Raw genomic sequence first — 21566 nt, forward strand, 5'->3', positions numbered from 1 at the left:
GCATCAGGCTAACCCTGTAGACAGACAGACAATGCTGAAAGCGAGATGAGCTTGCAAAGAGTCCAGAGGGGCTGAGAGAGCCTAAATGTCACATAGTTATCCTGCTGCTGCTTCGTGGAACACTAGTGGCATGAGAGGTCCTAGGCTTGGATCGTGGGTTTGAAGGTGATTACTGTGCGACCTGCAGTCCACTACTTGTCCTCTAGTGTCTGTAACACAAGGGTGAAGAATCCATCTACTTGGGTTATGTGCCTGGACAGTGTACCAGAAGATCCAATATCCCCTTTGCAGGAGCCCCCAGCACAAGGAGCCAGCAATTGTGTGAAGAAGCTGTCAGCTGCAAAAACAATATAGAAAATGGAAGTGCACACTGCTAATAAAGGGGGCCAGTCTACAAAGGCTGCAGACTGTGTGATCACAGCTAGGTGACATTATGGAAAAGATGCAACTGTGAGGCAGTAAAGGACGAGGAGGAGGAGGAGGAGGAGGAGGAGGAGGAGGAGGAGGACAAGGAGCATGGGGAAGTTGGGGCAACAACACTGCTGTGTGTTATCCCAAGGAAGGAACAGGGCATCATCTTCCGCCCAAACCCACACAATCTCAAACTCAGAGTGAGTCCATCCTGGGCTATGGCTCATAACAGAGTAAATGACAGTTCCTTCATCAGCCACAGCAAAGGCGCCACACTGAGACAAGGTACCATAGTGAATAAGCTTCACAAAGGATCCATGGGGAGAACTTTGCACTTCCACCCACTGTTGCCCTAACATAAAACCACTGGGAGGGCAGAGTAAAGGAAAAAGTATAGGGAGAGAAACTAAAAGACCATTGTAAAGGTCATATGGAAGTCTGCTCCTGTAGAAACTTCCTACGACATGTACATAAACACATATAAAAGAGTTTAAACAGAGTTACCTTATAATAGTGGGAGCATGGGCAGTGCTTCCTGTAGACATCATAGGCTATGAAATAAAAAGCCCAATGCCAGAAGTGGGTTAGTTCTTGGAGCTGTTGATCAGTACAGTCTCATAGACCCCCACAGACATTACAGGATGCTGCCATTGCTCCTGGTTACCCTCTAGAAGTTGATGATAAGACCCCATTGACTAGAGACACCACATGCTTGAGTCATAGAACATAGTGTAGATGAATTTCTAAATGGTCTTATTAAATAAAAAACATGGAGCCAAATATAGGGGTGAAAGCCTTAGAGAGATCAGGGAAATAGGGAAAGCTACCAGCCAACCTTACCTCACCAAATCTTTAGCTTCCAAATGCAAGCTACTTCCTGTCTTACCCACACCATTATTGCCTTACTGTTCTGCCCTCTCATTGGCTTTCTTAGCCCAGCTACCTCACTTCCTTATCACTCTCTATCTGTACAGACTTCCATGTCTCTATTTGGTACTGGGATTAAAGACATGTGTCATCATGCTTCACTCTTTCCCTAGTATGGCTTTAAACACACAGAGACCCTGCCTGATAAGTGATCAGATTAATGGCATGTGCTGCCTGACTTCTTGTTCACTTAAATTGGCTGACCTTTTCCCTTGATCTCCAGGCAAGCTTTATTAAAAAATAATTAAAATATCACCACATTTCAGCACAAATAAAATATCACCACATTTCTCCTCTTTTGTCTAATAAAAATAAAAAATAAAAAAGTTATAACTAATATAAGAAAAACTATATACAACAAGTATAATAACTATATACAATATATACAAGCAATAAATGCATCAACAATGTCTAGTCCATTTATTTGCATTTGACAAATTCAGAGAAAAACATTCCATTATCTATTCTATTTTGATGAGTCCAAAATGTACCTAATTCACTTTCTATCTTAACTTATATTACCAACAGAAAACTGTCTTATGATGTCTTTCAAACTTATACACTTAACACCTCCTTAGTGAGTTTCTTTTCTGAATTTCTTAACAAGGAAAACTAACTACAACTATCTAATCTTCAACTCCCTCAGAGACCCAAGAAGGAAATAATATTACCTAGTAAAACAAGAAGTGCAAACAAGCGACTTCCAAAAAAATGTGAGTTGACAGAAATGGCCAGCTGCCTGGACAGTCACCTGAGGTTTCTCTGCATATTGGGGCATCATCTTTGGCCTACAGGCTTAGTATATCTGACAGACTCATTTGTGAAGTAGGCTGTATACAAGGCCTACTTCACATTGTGTGAATATTCCATGTACCAGATAAACTTGAATTCCACCAGTGTCCTATCATGATTCAGGATTTTAAAGTCTGGAAATTGCTGGTGTTTTTGGAATTCAGCTGTCCATTCTTCTTGGCTTGTGGGTGGCTTCATCTCCTTTATTAAATGCCAGTCTACCATTAAGAGGTTAGACTCTACCAGCCTAGTTACTCTTTCAAGAATAACTGTTTCAGCTACTGTTCCACTGCACACCAAAAGCCATTGGTCCACTGCCTGTTCAGCTGCCTTCAAAGAAAGGAGCACTGTACCTTTTCTGGATCACAAAGCCACTTCAGCGATGGTGCCATATTTTCCTGGCCTCAGAGGACACCTGTTGCCAAAGCTGCAACCACACTTGTCTTGGCAAGGATAGATAGTCCTTTATTTTGTGTCCTGTTTGTCCATTTTGGTTAGCATACTGTCAGCAGTTGATTGAAGGGCACTTTGTTGCCCAGTGGCTAACTTATGCCGCAATGAAAGTTAACTCTGGGTGCCAAATGTAGCCAGAAGTTTTCTCTGGTCCTGTGGAATCTCTCCCACCCACATCCCACAGCCACTTGGTCCCAAATAAACACACACAGAGGATTATATTATTTTTAAACTCTGGCCATGTTAGGCTTCTTGCTTGCTATCTCTTATATCTTAAATTAACCCATTTTTATGAATCTATATATTTGCCACATGGCTTGTGGCTTACCAGCATTTTCACATCTTGGCAGCGGCTGGCAGCATCTCCTTTGGCCTTCTTCCTGTCTCTCCCTTTGAATTTCCCACCTACCTCTAAGCTGCCTTATCATAGGCCAAATGGCTTTCTTTATCAACCAATCAGAGCAATACATATTCGCAGAGTACAGAAAGACATTCCCCCATCAACATAGAGAAGTAAGTCAAGTTTGCACTCATGTGAAAGTAGCTATGTAAGCCACTGAAGGAAAAATGATAATAATCAATTTTATCTAGTTGTGGATTCTGGGATCTACAGTAATGACTGGCCTGGCAGGACCTGGCCATTGCTTCTATGGTGGCAGAGGTGTTATAGGAGTAACCAACCACTTTCTGCTTGGATTTAAGTCTGATACACAAAAGGAACCCATGCCTGTCACAGTTGTTAGCAACAAGAACCTGTGACTGCACAGGTCATAGGCCCCAGGGGAGAATCTACTGATATTATTCTGCTGTTCTGGCTAGTTTTATGTCAACTTGATACAAGCCAGAGTTATCTGAAATAAGTAAACCTCAATTGAGACAATGCCTCCACAAGGTCCAGCTGTAGTGCATTTTCTTAGTTAGTGATTGATGGGGGAGGGTCCAGCCATCTTCATGGGTGGTGTCAGCCCTAGGCTGGTAGTCCTGGGTTCTATAAGAAAGTGGGTTGAGCAAGCCACTAAGAAGCACCTTTCCATGGCCTCTGTATCAGCACCTATCTCCAGGTTCCTGTTCTATTTGAGTTCCTGTCCTGTCCTGACTTCCTTCAATGATGAACAGTAATATGGAAGTGTAAGCCAAGTAAACCTTTTCCTTCCCAAGTTGCTTTGGTCATGGTGTTTCATCACAGCAATAGTAACCCTAACTAGACATCTGCTAAATGGACATAGTATTAAATAATCTGACATATGTATGTATATCAACCCTCATCAGAGAAGCTTCTTTGTGAAGTAGATGGTGACTAATACATAATCCACAAACTGGTCAAGGTAAAGAGAATAAGGGACTGCAGAATGCTCAGTCCTAAATTGGATGTCTGTGTCATGTACCTCCTATCATAAGCCTCAGGGATCATTTCAGAGGATCAGGAAGAAAGAGTGTAGGAGTCAGAGATGGTGAATGGCTACAAGGAAGCAGTGTCGTCTAGACACAGCGGGACAGCTGCATGTATGAACTCACAGATGTTGTGACAGTGTGCACAAGACCTGTGCAAACTCAAGTCTGACCAAATCCCAGCACAGAGCAGGCAGGTGAGCTCAAAATTCTGCCCCTAGCTGAGGAGCTGTTGGTGATTGATAGCTGATCAGAGAGGGAGAGCCAGTTATCTTTAAGAGTGTTTCTCGATGGGCAGTGGTGGGGCGGGCCTGCAATCCCAGCGTTTGGGAGGATATCTCCAGAGGCAGGAAGATATGTGTGAATTCAAGGCCAGCCTGGTCTACAAAGCAAGATCCAGGACAGCCAGAGCTGTTACACAGAGAAATCTTGTCTGGAAAAAGAAAAAAAAAAAAAAGGAGTGTCTCTCCTCGTAAGTAGATGATGCTCTAGTGGAAGATCACAAGTCTAAGAATATATAGGCAGCACAAACTGGTTTGACAGATTTAAGAAGAAAAATAGGACACAAAGTTGGGTGGGTAGGGAAGGGGGTGTTAATCCAGGAGGAGTTGAGGTGAATGTAATTTAAATACATTGTCTGAAATTCTCAAAGAACTAATCTAAAACATGAAGAAAAACTGAAATTTTAAAAAGAAAATGTCTAGATTGACACAATTTAGTACTAGGTCCCTAGAATTATAAGCAGATGTCTTATTCTTATTCTACCCAACATTGGCATGGGAAACCTAACAACCACCTTTACCAAACTGACTTTTATTGATGCCCATGTCACATGCAGCAATTTCAAATCTACATTTCAACCAAGTGCAGATGTGATCACCAGAAAAGACCATAAGGTAGGTTGTAAAACACAGATCAATAAATTAAAGTGATTGTAAGAATATGGGATACCATCGCTGAGCAGAATGAAACTAGGTAGGAAATCACCAATATAATATTGAGGAAAACATAAAAATTAAACAACATACCTAAGTAATTGTGGATCAAAAAAAACCCAAAAAACAACAAAACACAAGAGAAAATTGTATCAGCTACATGGAAATGAAAATACATAAAAATTTCAGGGTTTTGATTAAACTCCCACAGTGTAGCTCTGAAGCCACACTTTGTTTTGGGGGAAACTGAAGCAGTAAAAGTTCTCAAAATCATAGTGATAGAAAGTCAACTTTCTGTGGAGGCTAGAAATAGAAATGAAGTGAACACAATAGGTAGGAAGAAAGATAAGAAAAATAAGAATTGGCCTGCTATGATGGTATACACTTTCCATCACAGCACTTGGGAAGCAAAAGCAGGGGTATGGCTATGAGTTCCTAGCCAGCCTGGTCTGCTACATAGTGAGACCCTATCTCATGAATTTAAAAAAGAAAATCAAGAACTATAATCAATATGATAAAGAAAAGGAAAGCAACAGAGAAGTTAATGAGCCTTCATGTGTGGTTCCTGAGACAGAACTCAGGCCCCTGTGTGCCAGGCAGGCAGTTCCCTTACTAAGCCATGTCTCCAGCCCCCACCTTTCTTTGTCACTTTATTTTGAAACAGGAAATGCTAATTTGCTCATGCTTTCCTTGAATTCACCCTCTATCCCAGCAGGCTTTGAGCTTACAATCTCTTGCCTTCTCTTCCTGAAAGCAGATGTTTGAAGACCCAAAATATTAATAAATTATGAAATTCACACAATGGTTGCAACAATAAAAATGGGGGACATTACTAGAGGCCATGTAGATAGTAAAAAGAAATAAGATCGTGTTTTGAAAACCTCTTTTATGTCAATAAACTTAATAAACTGGGTACATTTATTGAATAAGACACATAGACCCAAGATAGCATAGAAAGTCTGAATAGCCCAAAATCTATAATAAAAGCATAGAAATAGAGATAGATAGATAGATAGATAGATAGATAGATAGATAGATAGATGATAGGTAGAGGAGCCTCAGTTTCAGACTATTTGTTAAGACACTCCTGCTCCCTAAATTGATTATTCACACTGTATATAAACCACAATACCATAAAGAATCCTTGTAGAATTTGACAGCTTTGTTGGAAACTTTATGAAGAAATGTAAATACCTACACCATTGAAATTAATCTTTGAAAAAGAATAAGTTCATCAAGTTACTAAATTCAAGATACTTAGGACAATATGATTCTGAGGCAGAAATATAGAGACTGATTCTCGAACTTAGAAAACCTCTTTCTGCTCCCTCTCTGTTACTGTGACAAAACACTCTGGCAAAGAGAAATTTGGGGAGGAAAACTATACCTCCACTTTACAATCCTTCATTGAGGAACTAAAGGAGAAACTATGGCATAACACTGCTTAATGGTTGGCTCTCTGGCTTGCTCAGCTAGCTAGCTTTCTTATATATCCCTAAACAGCTTTCTTGGGATGGTACCAAGGTGGGCTAGATCCTCCCCCATCCATCACTAATCAAGGCAATCCCTCACAGACTTAGCCAGATCACAGACTAATCTAATCCAGACAGTTCCTTAACTGATACTCCCTCAGATAGCTCCAGACTGTGTTAAGATGACATCTGAGATAATTAGAACCAAGCCCCAAAGCATAGCATTTAAAGTTTTAAAGAAGTAGCCCCAGGACAGAAGAGATGGTTCATGGTTAAGAGCACTAAATGCTCCTGCAGAGGACCCAATTCAGTTCTTAGTACCCACAAGGCAGCTAACAAACTCCTGTTCCAGGGTATATAGTGTCCTCTTCTGGCCTCCACAAGCTTCTGCATGCATGTGGCACACATAAACTCAAGCAGGTGAACACAGCGGCCCCATGATGATATAATTGGAAGAAATAGTCACTTAAACACATGGTGCTGGGTGAGTAAGGTATGTGTAGGAAAATTGGAACCCTTGCCTCTTTCCTCATGCTACATATATAAATTAAAAACTATAAAAGTCCAAGAAGAAAGCACAAAAATATGACCTGGAGCTATGTCATGTCTTAGTGTGTCACTATCAGTCACTAAAAAATGGTAAATGAAAAATGCTTTCATGTCATAAAATTTATATCTTCTCATTGAAAGACAAAACTAATAAAACTGATGAGTAAGCTATAAATGGATATATATAAGTATTGTATTTGGGTATAATATTATATATTGTACTTACATATAATATTACACACACACACACACACGCACACACACACACACACACACACACACCAGAATGTCCCTTAAGGGACTTTTTATTGATTTCTTTGGTGAAGAACAAGCAAACTAATTTAGAACCTGCAAATATCTTAAGGGAGAATTACAAATGGCAAGCAAATACATTAAAATGTTTGGCCTTACTAGTAATCAGGAATTAATTCAAGCCACAAGGCTCTTGTTCTGAGTCTCAGAGCAATGGTGGTACGGAATGGGATGGTGAGAGGGCATGCAAGAGTTGGCACTCTCACACTTTGGGCAATGTTTTTGAATGCTACCACCACTCTGGAAAATATTGGACAGTTTCTTCTAAAACAAACATATGTCCAAGAAATGAAATCATGTGTCTATGAAAAGCCCTTTTCAAGAGTGTTCTGACACCTTTTTCATGTAGCCCTGAACTAGAAATGTGTCCACCAACAGTTCAACAGTTAAACACACCCACCTCGTAAACAAACTGTAGTGTGCTGAGCAATGCAGACTAGGGAATTTCTCATAGTACAAATGCAAGGATGATTTGCATAAACTCTTATTCTGAACGAAAGAATCCATTTGCTAAAACCTTCTGTTACTCTATAATTATGCTTAACCAAGATTCCCCAATACCACATCATAATTCAGTGGCTACGTGGTGAAATGGGGCAGAAGTAGAATAGTCTATACCTTCCCAGATCTACCAGTGCTCTTGTCAAAATTATTCAAATACCCTAAAAACTGAGCCATCAATAGTATGAAAATTCTAGGTGAAAAATTTTAAATGTGCTTAGAAGTTAGTCCTATACATGCTGAATGTTTTTTATTGCATTTATTTGTTTGTTTGATGTAGGTGCACAGGCACAAGCCCATGAACGCCACGTCATGAGTGTGGAGGTCCAAGGATAACCCGCAAGAGTCAATCCTTTCCTCCCACCAGGGGGGTCTGGGGATTGAACTCCTGTCATCAAGCTTGGCAGCAAGTGATTGTTTACTTAGTGAACCATCTCACCAGTCCCAAATTTAAATGTTCAATGATGAGAGGTGACATCTAAAACTTACATTCTAATGACTAGAAAACTCACTGACTAAATAGTAAAACTATGGTTGGAGCTGCGGCAACCTAAGTATTGTAGCTACGGTCGTTGCATAAGGGACTGAGACCACATGCTGATCCCTAAAGACTTTTTTTCAGTCTCTGTGTGTATTTGAAACTTCTCTTAATATAATAGTAAGAAAGCAATACTTTAATCAAAACTCTCTACTCAAAAGTAGACACATCACAAAATGAATTATAGACTTTTGAAATTAAATATTATCTCCATTAAAGTCTTATAGTTTAACAGGATCCCTTTCTTGCTTGCTTTAAGACAGATAAATATTACAATAATTGCAATTTGCCCAAAGCCTTAAATCCTCAATTATACTTTGGGACTTAATATGTAGAACAATTTGATTGAAGAGTTTTGAACAAAATGTAACAGAAGTTCAGAGAATTCTTTTAGAAATAGTGTCATCGTGGAGCCCCAGGCCTGTCTTACAAGGCAGGAACACAGGACACCACACCAGTCTGTTGGATTCAGTTGGGTCTAGGTGGAAGTGCTAGGGTGTGTTTTAGATCTAAACTGAACTCTGTCACAAAATTGGTCTTGACAAGTGTGTATAGGTTACTTGAGTTGTGTATGTATAGGGACATTTGTGAATTTTTGATTGGTGTTATATCAGACCTTCAGTTTGCCACTGAAATCACCAATCCACCATTATGAATTCTAACATTCATGGTATCTCAACTCACTAAATGTTTTCCCCTAGCTTTTGGTGGCATGAATTTTTCATTTAAAATTTCTTTATTAGCATAGCACAGTAGGCCACACTTTTAATCCCACCACTCAGGAGGCAGAAGTAGATGTATCTCTTTGAGTTAGATGCCAGTTTGGTCTATGTAGCCAGTTCCAGGTCAACCAGAGCCACACGGTGAAAAGAAAATTGTCAACAAACACAAATGATTGCCTCAGTGTTCAGTTCAACAGAACCTACACACCCTCTTTGGAAATGAAAGAAGACACAATAAATTTCCCAAATTTTTTATTTTATTAATTGATTTAAACAAGTCTCAATTTAAAGAATAATCTAGCTGGTTTAAGCATTTTGGTATCTAATGATATTGACAGAAAACTTCCATTATTTATTTGAGAATGTTTTTGATCATTTACCCAACATGTAGATAGCTGTGGATTTTCTGTTCACCAGTGAAGAAGAGATATTGAAAATAGGAAATGTGAAAGTTTGGGGGCTAGGAAGATGGCTCAGCTGGTAAGTTGTCTGCTACACAAGCACACAGACCTGACTTTGGGATCCTTAGAACTATGTAAAAGTGGGGTTCAGTGGCACATGTCTGCAACCCAAGCACTAAGTGATCAGGGACAGGATGAATTCCCTGGACCTCACTGGCCAGTGGTGCGACCTGAATGGATGAGCTATTAAACCCACCTTCCTGCTTTACTCAATTATTAATCATAATATTCCCCTTGCAAATAAAACCTTTGACTAGGGAGATCACCTGCCTCAAAAGTGTGAGGACCAGAGTTATTCATTATCCCCCAAACCTACATAAATGTTGACTGGGCATGGAGGCACACATCTGTCTTTCTAGCACTTGAAAGGCAAAGGCAGAGGAATCCATGGAGCAAGCTGGCTAGCAAGATTAGCCTGTATCAGTGAGCTCCAGGTTCATTTGAGAGACCCTGCCTCAATCAATAACCTGGAGAGATATCAAAAAAGACTCCCAATTTCAACCTCAGGCTTCCACAGGCATACACACACACACACACACACACACACACACACACACACACACACACACACGTATATGCACTGGTACACACTTGTGCACATCTGGACATGTAAATATGCACACCACAGTGAGAAACACATGACACACAATCACACAAAAAGAAGTACAACAACAACAAAAAACTTATGTGGCTGATCTACCAGATGTCTGGGATATAGACCTGAACTGGGACTCAGTACTATAGGACCTGTCTTCTTATGGGAGGGGCTTACAGACAGTAACACTGAATACAGACAGAAGTGGATCTGTAGACCCATCACAAGTATATCTTGCACAGCTCAGTGAGCTGTGTGTCCAGACAGGCTTTTCCTGTCCTGTCCATCTTAGGCATCCACAGGGAGGTCCAGGTACACTGATGCAAATGAACAGTGTGCTTGCCAGCTTTATATAATTATCTCTCCTTCACAGTGGAGGCATAAAATCCCATTTCTTTCAAAGCAACCTCCATGGACCTCACAGAGGAAGGGATCATATTGCATTCAGCTCCAAAATGTGGAAATATTGGAAATTTAGATTCTTCCCTGCTGCTGAGAATCCCCTGGGCCACTTAGGTGCAGAATGGCTGTGCCTGGAGAAGAGTGGAGGGCAGGTGTGCAAGACCCAGCCTGGTTACATTCTGTACTGCTCCCCCAAAGGATTTCAGAGGGCTATGTCTAGAGGATTTGGGTCAAGAATACAACAAGCAGATCACTTCATCTTTTCTTCTTCTCTGGAATCGTTTTCATACCATGATGTGGAACCTGCCTTGAATTTGAACATTTGAATGGGCATGGACTGTGAGATCATCATCGTCAGTTTAAAAGCAGGGTTTTTTGTTTGTTTGTTTTTGTTTTTAACAACACAGGAGTTTGGCATCTCTCTCTTGCAAACTTTGTGAAATACACAATTATAGAAATAGTGAAAAGTGAGCAAAGACACACAGGGCATTTAAATGTGTCACTCAGCATTCCATCTCTTTGCAGGCCCTGATTGGTCACAAGCCACATATAAATACACCCTGGAAACAAGAAGTGGGTACCATCAAGTGGATCTGTGTGAAGCTGCAGATTGCTTTAAATATATACCAAATGGAAATCCCAAATGAGAGTGTAACACGAATCTGAAAAGGTCTTATTAAATAAAAAAAATGGGAGTCAGATATTGGGGTGAATGCTGAAAGATCAGAGAAATAGAACAGGCCACAGCCAACCTCACCTCCCCAACTTCTCAGCTGATCTTGTTTCCTCAGACTGGAAGCCTCTGAGTCCTCATCCAAATGGATCTCAGCTGAACTGCTGCTAAAAGCTAAAAAGCTTAAAAAGACTATAGTTCCTGGTCCTCACACCTTATATACCTTTCTGCTTTCTGCCATCACTTCCTGGGATTAAAGGTATGTGTCACCATGCCTGGCTGCTTCCAGTGTGGCTTTGAACTCACAGAGATCCAGATGGATCTCTGCTTCCAGAATGCTAGGATTAAAGGCGTGTGTGCCACCATTTTCTGGCCTCTATGTCTATCTATGGCTATTCTGTTCTCTGACCCCAGATAAGTTTATTAGGGTGCACAATATATTGGGAAACACAATGTCACCACATGAGAGTGTCTCATTGGTAAGTAGTGTTGACACACTGTACAGCCAGAACAGGTCAGACACTGTGACTCCTACTACTGTGGAGATATGCAGGTTCAGAGATGCCTGGGTCCTACTCAGCCAGTCACCCCTGCAGGACTCTCCCTCCAGCCAGAGACAGAAGGCGACAGCATTCGCCAGGGCAAGACAACCCCCAAGAACACGCCTCCAAAGACCCTCCTCTTACCTGTCTCCTCCCCAAATAGTTCTATCAACTACAGAGCTGTGGCTGCTGATGCATCTGTTAGTTAGGTCTGAGCACCCAAAACTCAACTTGCTCATCACTCACTGTTTATAGATGCAGTCAAGCTGGCTATCAGAACGGCCCTCACACTTCCATCCTGTCCTTCACATTTGGTGTTCAGAGTGGACTGGTGTTACACATGTCACAGAGCTAACATCCTGGCTTTAAGGAGTGGTGGTGAGAACTTTATTCTTGTATACACAATGACCTGCTGCCACCTCTGCTCTGGCCATTGACCCTGACTTCCTATGGCACTGAGTCTGCATAGGATAGAAGGGTCTCATACTCAAAGAGCTCAACTAGGAAGCTATAATAGGTGACTTGGCAGAGAAAATCCTGCCTTCCCCAGAAGCTGGAAAGAGGAATTGTCATCTTCACTGTGACCATGATGGCATTTTTTCCCCTTATGAAAACTCCATTCAAGTTTGACCCTGTGGAAAGAACATGTATGATGACTGTGGCTTTAGTCACTCATCTGTCCCAGCTGAGAGGAGAAAATATGACAGACAGGTGGCTAACATGACAGACATGTGTTCCCAGTGTCTCTAGAGAAGTGGTTCTCAAAACTGTGGTTTGAGACCCCCTTTGGGGTTTGCATATCAGATATTCTGCATATCACATATTTACATTATGATTCATAACAGTAGCAAAATTGCAGTTATGAGGTACCAATGGATAATTTATGGTTTGGGGTCACCACAACATAAGGAACTATATTAAAGGGTCACAGCATTAGGAAGGTTGAAAAACAGTTCTAAAAACTGAAAGCCAAAGCCAAGGCACCTGTGGAGCCCACGTGTGGGGAGGACTACTTCCTGGCTCACAGATGATGCTTTCTAGTATTTTATCCACATTGGAAGGGACAAGGCAGGACAATGGCTTCTTGGTGAGGACACCTGTCATAGGGCTGCCCCTCCATCTCTGACCCCTCCCTCCCTGGAACCATCATCCTGAGGTGAGGTTCCATGTAGGAATGTTTATAAGACACAGACTTCTAACCTCACTAACGATGGTGTCCACTCCATTTAAAGAATGGCTTTAAGTTATGAAGAGATGCTCTGGCCTGAGCACCAAGATTTCTGGGGAAGCAGCAACAGTCCTGAAGATGTGCAAGAATGGGGTCCCACCTTTCTCCAAGAGAAGCTGGCTTTAGCTTTGTCAAGCAGTCCCTATTGCTTCTCTTCATGGTCTTGCCACTTGGGAAGGTGTTCTCCTACAGCCTGCTCCAGCTTTGTCTCTTTGGTATCTCTCAGCTCGTATTCTCTGGCAAGCCTCTGGGTCCTGGAAACCTGAATTGAAATCCCCATGCTTCCGCTTTCCATCTTGGCAGCTATGGGGCAAGACCTGTGACCCTGTCCCTCTGTGTGCTCCTTTGTAGATTGTGTGCATCTCTTAAGGCTGAGGATACACATGGAACACTTGGACTAGGTGGCAATTCTCAGAAAAGCCCCAGATATTTTCTTCATGGTTGTAATTGTTCCTCCCTGGTGTGCTTTGGTCAGTGGCACTGCGTTCTAAGTCTCTAGTCCTCATTGACATGCGCAGATGCAGGCTCATTACGTCCATGGCCACATTCATCTCTTCAACTGTGTATAAACGACACATGAGATGAAGGGTGGAATTGCTGGGTCATAGGACATTCACATTCTCACTTACCGGGGAGTGACAAATGCCTTCCAAAGTCTTTGTATCAATTTATACTCCAGCCGACTATGTATAATGTCCCCATCGCTCAATAGCCTGGCTAGGGTTCTCATTGTCAGACTCCAGTGTCCATCGCCCTGGAGACCGTGGAGTGGCTTACCAGAGTAGCTTGGGGGCTGTTTCCTGGTAGCTAATTGTGACTTATGTCCTGACAGACTATTGATGCTCATTTCTATTTTCCATAGGCTTTTCTACTTATGAATGCATTTCTTTGAATTTTTCAGAGTGTTTGTATTGAGTTTTCTATGACAGATTTGGAAGAGTTCTTTAAGTAGCTTAGACCACAACTATCTGAAGTCACATCATAGGCCAACCTGTCATTCCAAATGACCATTTTGCAGTTCATTGGGTGCATTTCCTCCTTTTCACTGTGGCCTGTGGATCTAGAAAAGGTCTAAATGTTAATGCCTTTGATATTATTGACTTCTCTTTTTAAATTACATTTTTAGTTTTATTTTGTGTATATGGAGTATGTATGCCATGGTATCTGTGCAGAGGTTTCAGACAGCTTGTGGGAATTGGTTTTCTTCTTCTTCAGTGTGGTTTCTGGGGTACGAACTCAAGTTATTGGGCTGGTGGCAAGTGCCTTTTCCCACTGAATGGGCTTCATGGCCCAGCTTTTCATCTTATAATTGTTCCTGCTTCCTGTTTAACTAATCTCTATTCCCATCCCATTGCCTTTGGACTGTTCATTTCATAATTAATTGTGCTTTTATAGGCTATTGTCTTGGAACAGAAGCATGACTGTAATGTGACATCAAGACTGGGGTATCTTTTTAGTTAGGGATCTAGGTGCCCCAGCAATTGTCTACTGTCTGCTCTTCATCCCGAGGATACGGAGTCATGATTATATGCCAAGTTTCCATGAGCACATGTCACATCCAGTTACTATAATTCCTCCAGGTAGGAAGTGTCTATTTTCAGATATTCCAAATATCTATTGAGTAGCACGTTAGATGTTAGGACTTTAAGGTAAGTTCACTCTGAAAGGGCAAATCAGAGATCCATTTGTCTATACTCCATGTTGCCATCATTAGGCAGCATCGGGGTCAGAGAGCCCAGCACCAAGATGTCAGACTCATGTGGGGTACTGTGAGTGCCAGGAGCAGCTGGGAGCAGCCAAGCGACTGACCTGGGTGCTCTATCTACCAGGAGGTAACATCTTCAGCAAGCTTCTTATGCCATGCATGATAAACTACTTCTCTGTGGCTTTCAGTGAAAATTGGTGTGATTCTAGTCACATTTTCCTAAATGTTGTCATATAGATATGCAAATCTGGTTTATGCTAATACCCCATTAGTACACTTTTCCTGCAGCTTCTGATGACATCTGTATAAGTAACTCTCCTATCTGAAAGCAGTTAGAAGCCCATCTCTCTCTTTCAACATTTGCACAAATTTATCCTTCTCCCACGTGCTTCCTATGGAGGACATCAGCCCGTTTTCCTCACTGTAGATTGGGAGACAATGCTTCCAGCATCTCACCATTTTGTATGACATCTTTTCGCAGCATCCATGGTATTTACCTGGTTAAGAGAGGGCTCTTAACCAGGTAAATACTGTGTTCAAGGAGCCTTCTGAGGGTATGAGTGGACAGGGGTTTTACAAAGTCAGCTGATTTCATGCTTTCTAACTTTTTTGTTGTTGTTTTCTTTTTTTGAATAGTGGATTAGTATTTATTTACTTTTGGTTTATTTATTTATTTAACATCTCGACTGCAGTCTCTCCTCTCCTCCCACTCTCTCCCCGCTCCTCCCCACTGCCCATCCACTCCACCCCTCCTTCATAATTGCTCAGAAAGGGGCAGACCTCCCATGGACTTCAGCAAGGCATGGCATTTCAAGCTGCTATAAGATCAAGCACACCCCCCTGTATTCAGGCTGGCCAAAGCAATCCAGAATAAGGAATAGGTTCCCAACAGCCAATCAAAGTGCCACCTGTTCCCGTTGCCCACAATATAGACTCACATATAGACCTAGCCTCACAACTGTCACATATATGCCAAGAGCCTAGTTAGGTCCCTTTCCTGCTCCCTTGTTGATGGTTGTAGTGGTTTATGTGGGGTTTCCTGTGATGTTCCTGACAATCCTGTTTCCTACAATCCCTCTTCCCTCTCCTCAGTAGGACTCCACAGCCCAATATTTGGCTGGGTTGCTGAATCTGCCTCCATCAGTCATTGGAGGAAGGCTCTCCAGTGACAACTGGGGTAGTTACCAACCCAACCACAGGGGATGGTCAGTTCAGCCTATGCATATACTACTGCCAGGAGTCTTAGCTGGGGCCATCCTTTTAGATTTGTGGAAGTTTCCCTCACATCAGGCTTCTACCTGACTCTGTAAAGGCCCCCCTTTCCAGTTATCTCTCTCAGTACTGCTCCCCTATACCCACCCCCCAACCCAATCCCTCAAGTTCACATGCCCACCTGCCCCCAGCCCAACCAGGAGATCTCCTCTATTTCCCCTTCCCAGAGAGATCCATGTGTTCCCCCTTGGATCCTCTTTGTTACCTACCGTCTCTCGGTTTGTGGATTGTAGTGTGGTTGTTCTTTACAGTTAGTATCCACTTATGAGTGAGTACATACTATGCTTGACTTTCTGGGTCTGGGTTACCTCACTCAGGATGATTTTTTCTAGTTCCATCCATTTGCCATCAAATTTCCTGATGTCATTGTTTTTACCAGCTGAGTAATACTCCATTGTGTAAATGGAGTATTTTCTTTATCCATTCTTCAGTTGAGGGACATCTAGATTGTTCCCAAGCTTTGGCTGTTATAAATAAAGCTGCTATGAACATAGTTGAGCAAGTATCCTTGTGGTATAACTGAGTATCCTTTAGATTTCTGCCCAAGAGTAGTATTGCTGGGTCATGAGGTAGATTGATACCTAATTTTCTGTTGTTGTTTTCATTTTCCAATTTTAATCTGTAGATGTGCTGAGTTGACTTGATGCTAATGTTCTGACAAATTGGTACTCTAAGAGGAAACCTGTTTGTGATAGGGTTAGAGGTTTTATGTGTACCTGGGTTAATAGCTAGGGAGATGGTTCAGTCAATACTGGATACCACATAAGCTTAAGGAACTAAGTTTAGATCCACAGGACCCATGCAAACCGTTGGACATGTTAACACATGCCTGTAATCCCAGTGCTAGGGAAGGACACCTCCCAGAGACAGGGGGATACTTGGGACTCTCTGGTCAGCCAGTCAATCAGCCTACTGGAATCATTGGACTCCAGGTTCAGTGAGAAACCCTGTCTCAAGAAAATGAGCACTAGAGAATGAGGAGATATACTTCAAAGAGCTGTCTTCTGAACACCACACGGCTGCAGCGCTCATGAGCCAACTACAGCTGTTGTTACCTATGCATGACCAGCACAGGATTGGTTCCCTCAACTTGTCATCATGGATAGGGGAGGGACCCCTGAAATCCATCCTTCCTTGAGGAACTATTAACGACAGACAGTTCTTAGTGGAGTGTAGCCAGTGTAGCTACGGAGAAGTTGTTCATACTCTAGCAAATTATCTCCCACACATGCTCAGCCAGCCACGCTCTGACTAGAAGCTAATTGAACTCAATGGGTCACACACACACAAAGACATGCAAGCAGGAGGGCGACTTTTGAGAAGGGAGAGGGAGTGGTGTCCGAGAGAGGAATGGTGGAGTGAAGATGACTACATTTCATTATATTAATACATGTATGCAACTGTCAACTAATTATACAGTTTTAAAAATGCTGTGGCTAATGAGTGAGGAAGACATCTAACGGTGCCTCTGGCCTCCACATGCCCCTGCACACTCACAACACAGTAAAAAAGCACCTGCATTGAGCACACTCATGTTTTGTTTGGGTTCACATTCAATTCGTCAGTACAGTTTTATTTCTTGTCTGTTCTGGAAGTTGGTTAGCATGCTCACAGTAACTCTGTGAAGACTCTTTCAACATCATCCTTAAGAGGTGAAGAAAAATGAATTTTTTTTTCCTCTCAAAATGGTTCAAATACTTCTGAAGAATGAGTGGACCTTGAGGTATCTTTGAAGAGAGGTTTTAAATTACTGTTTCAAATTCTCTAATGATTTCATCTTGAGGTAATTGGTAATTCATATTTTTCTAAAGGGTATCCATACTACCTAATTTTTCATTTTTATTATAGGAGCCTTTTCTGAGTCCCTCTCTGGCCCTTTGTTCTCTCTCTCTCTCTCTCTCTCTCTCTCTCTCTCTCTCTCTCTCTCTCTCTCTCTCTCCCTCTCTCTCTCTCTTTCTGTGTGTGTGTGTGTGTGTGTGTGTGTGTGTGTGTGTGTATGTGTGTGTGTGTGTGTATGTGATGCCCTTCATTCTTTTTTACCCTTCCTGGATATCTTTTTTTACCTGGATATTTTTTACCCTTCCGCCTGGATATCTCTACCGAGTCTTTTATTGGCTATGAATTAGCAGTAAACTCATGTACTGAGCCCTTAATTTCCGTTGCTAATTTTCCTTCAATAATTTCCATTTGTATTAGTTTCCTGTTGTTTCTTTAATAAATTGCAACAAGTGCAATGGCTTATAAAACACATTTATTACTGCCCATCTCTTCTATGCACATAAAGAATGTAAGGAGTACAAAGGGAATCAAGTACAGGGATGGACATTTGGAGGGGGGAAGTGTTGTTTTGTGCTGGGCCATCTACTTTTTGCCCCCTGAATATGCCTTTGTTTCATATGCAAAATAGATTCATCCAGTTCCAGGGTCCCCAAATTCTCATCTAATTATTGCCTTAGTTCAACATCGTAAGTATCATTAGCCATGCAATCTTAGACTTCACTACACAAATAATCTAAAATTTAGGGTGAGGTTCTGCATATATTTCTTCTTGAAGAAGATTACTTTTTTTGAGACATATTGCTGGCTGGGCCAGGACTTACTTTGTAGATCAGGCTGCCTCTTCCCTCAAAATGCTGGGATTCAATATGTTGTAGAAAATTACTTTTACTTGGTGTAAGTCAAGGAATGTGTCACCTGCATCCAGAACATCACAGGAGGAAGGACACAGGGCAATGGTGAGCCCAGTAGTGGATGAGATTAGTTGAGGATGATCCCATTCAAAAGGGGATAATGAGGGCTGAAGAGAGGGCTCAGTGTTTAAGAGTTTTTGCTGCACTTACAGTGAACCCAAGATTAGTTCCCAGCATCCGTATCAGGTAGCTCATGACCATCTGTAACTCCGGCTCCAGGGGATCTAGTGCTCTCCCCTTCTGGATTCTGGGAGGACCTGCACACAATGTGACACACACACACACACACACACACACACACACACACACACACAGAGAGAGAGAGAGAGAGAGAGAGAGAGGGAGAGAGAGAGAGAGAGAGAGAGAGGGAGGGAGGGAGGGAGAGAGAGAGAGAGAGAGAGAGAGAGAGAGAGAGAGAGAGAGAGAGAGAGAGAGAGAGAGAGAGAGAATGAGAACAGAACTAGACAAACCATTTTTTAAAGATAATTTTGGAAGAAAATGGCTCCCTGGGTTTCAGCAATTTGCAAGGACAGAATTTTATTAGTTTCCAATGGCCCCATGGTGTCACTCAGAGGCCTACAATAATCTGGGGCCCACATTGAGGCTTTGACCCCATGGGTAGTGCAGGAAGATGGTGGTGTCTATGTGGCAGCAAGATGTAGAGGCATCCAGCCTCTGCTTCCACACTCAAAATGGAGCCAAATACTGCTTGTATAATAGAGTCTCCAGAGAGAGACCCAGTCTGAAGTCACTATTTTATACAATGTGGGGTGACTTAAAGCCAAGCACAGCCTGATCGTCAAAGAAATTTGCTTGCTGATGAGCACTGCTCATTTGAAGTGTTCTATGGTAGTTTGCTTAACATTCCCCTTCCACTGCTAATTTGTCCCTTTGGGAATTCTACTAATGTCATAGTTGTTGAGAAAAGATGCTTCATTATAACTGGTCAGAACTTACACTGCCCCAGCTCTATGGGTCAGGAGAGCTCGCTTACCTCCCTCTAGTCCTGGTTTGGTAGTCTGACACATCTGGACTGGTGTCTGGAAGAAGTCATTTCCTCCTGGCATGACCTCACTGTCATGGAGAAGAGGGTGCTACAGAGACCTACAGAATGTTTGACCCTGTAGTCATGGCAACAAAATAAGCAGAACAATGAAGTAATAGCTATGTCTTTGGAAACTGTAATAGAGCTATTTACACTCCCTGGTAGACAGAATGGGGACCCTCCCTTGGGATTACAGCAATTATGTTCCTCTCCCTCAGCTACAGGTGGTCTTGGAAGAGGCTAGAAGATAATATGAAGGCAAGACTCCACGATGCTATTTCCTGAGGCTGTCACCCAGGCAGGGGTAGAACTTTTCAATGGTACATCTGTTTTTGAATTACCATGTCCCTTCAGTACCACCTCCCCCATGTTCCTCTAAGGAAACCAAATAAACTCATTATTCTTCAAGGTGGACTTGGATAGAATTGTCTCTTTGGTATATCCTTGGTGCCCAATCTGGGATGAATAGGCATTTGTTCTTGTCTCCCCAGGAAAATCCATCAAACCACAGAACATAACATTTAGCACCAAACTCTTGTGACCCTGCATATCTAGAAGGATAGCCTGGCCGTCATTGAATTCAGACTCTGAAAAATCTCCAGATGTTGGCACCCCCAAACTGTAGTCATGGTCTTCTCAACTGATCCAGGTTCCTGTCTTCTAATGGGAACCTCTTTCATATATATTAGTTGCAAAATATCCGTAGATGCAAACTGGAAGCAATGTAAGGACTTCCTACCTTCTTCATTTCTTTCAGGGCCACGGTACTCGACACCCGTTCCCTGCGGTCTGTATCTTGCCACATGTCAGATGTGTGGTCCATTTTGATGTACACGACAAGATAGGACCATCATCCTACATCACACCTGAACTACATCTTTTTTAAAAAAAAAAAAAAAAATGAAACTACATGTTCTATTTATATCTTTGTGGATATCCCACAAGCTTTGAACTGAATTTAAACTCCACAAAATTTCAAGGTAATCAATATCTCTAACTGCTTTTTAAACACTATGTGGAAAGGCTTCAGTTGCAATGATCTCTCCTCCTACGCCACACAGAGAAGCTATTTTGGGGATTTTTAAAGCTTTTTAGCTTCACCTTCTGTTTTGACTCCTGGGAATGTGGTTGCCAGTTTGTTGATGAGAGTGCACGTTCCAAGTCTGTGTCGTGTGTCTGTGAGTGTGTAAGATCCAGGGTCTTGCACATGCCAGACAAGCACTCTACCACCCAGCACCAGGCCCTTCAGGTCCTCTTTGGACGTTGGGTGTCCCTTCAAGAGTCACTTTGCTTACCACTGAAGTATAACTTTCAGTGTTGTGGTGTCTGATTCTGAATGTCTTCTAGAGCATTGCCTGTTCTCAGTGATGTGTTAACTATTCCACTGGACACAGAGCCCATCCCCCACTCCATGCCCTTGGATCTGTTCTTTTTGATAACTCTAGCCCAACTACACAAGTCAGATGTTGATCTGAGCATGTGCTTGTGTGTGTGTGTGTGTGTGTGTGTGTGTATGTGTGTGTGTGTGTGTGTGTGTGTGTGTGTGTACATGTCTGTGTGAAAATATTCATTTCTCTACTCCTCAGGAACACAACATCAGGTGGCAATAATTTTCTCTCAACACGTGGCCACTGTCTTCTGGTACTTCTGGAAGCCAGTAACCCACATGAGGGCCTGTCACTCACAGCTCCTTCGCTGATAATGTCTTTCAGGTCTTCCCTTGGTCTTTGTTGCTATGCTGTATCGGGACACGGCCTTACAGTTATTCAACCTTGCTTGAGGCTGGACAAGCTTTGTGGGAATCATTAGCATTCATAAACTCTGGAAAGTTCTTGCTCATTCTCTGTGTATACTCCTGTCTTTCTCTTTCCCCTTGAATTCTGAAGCTCACATGACCTCATTCTACTACCCAAGTCTCAAAATCTCCCTTTCACACACTTCTGTACTAGTAT

The 21566-nt window shown here is 42.2% G+C and overlaps 1 long non-coding RNA gene across 1 annotated transcript in view; it reads right to left on the reverse strand.

The window, feature by feature from the left end:
* The window catches only part of LOC131896730 (uncharacterized), a 41984-nt gene extending 22300 nt beyond the window's left edge, over positions 1 to 19684 (reverse strand). Inside the window, exons 1-2 of the long non-coding RNA XR_009375501.1 lie at positions 19564 to 19684; positions 18720 to 18826 (exon numbers count right to left, since the gene is read on the reverse strand). This is a non-coding gene — a long non-coding RNA (uncharacterized LOC131896730). The remainder of the gene's footprint in view (positions 1 to 18719; positions 18827 to 19563) is intronic.
* Between the last annotated feature and the right edge of the window lie 1882 nt (positions 19685 to 21566).

Source organism: Peromyscus eremicus, chromosome 20, assembly GCF_949786415.1.
Source record: "Peromyscus eremicus chromosome 20, PerEre_H2_v1, whole genome shotgun sequence".
NCBI lineage: Eukaryota > Metazoa > Chordata > Mammalia > Rodentia > Cricetidae > Peromyscus > Peromyscus eremicus.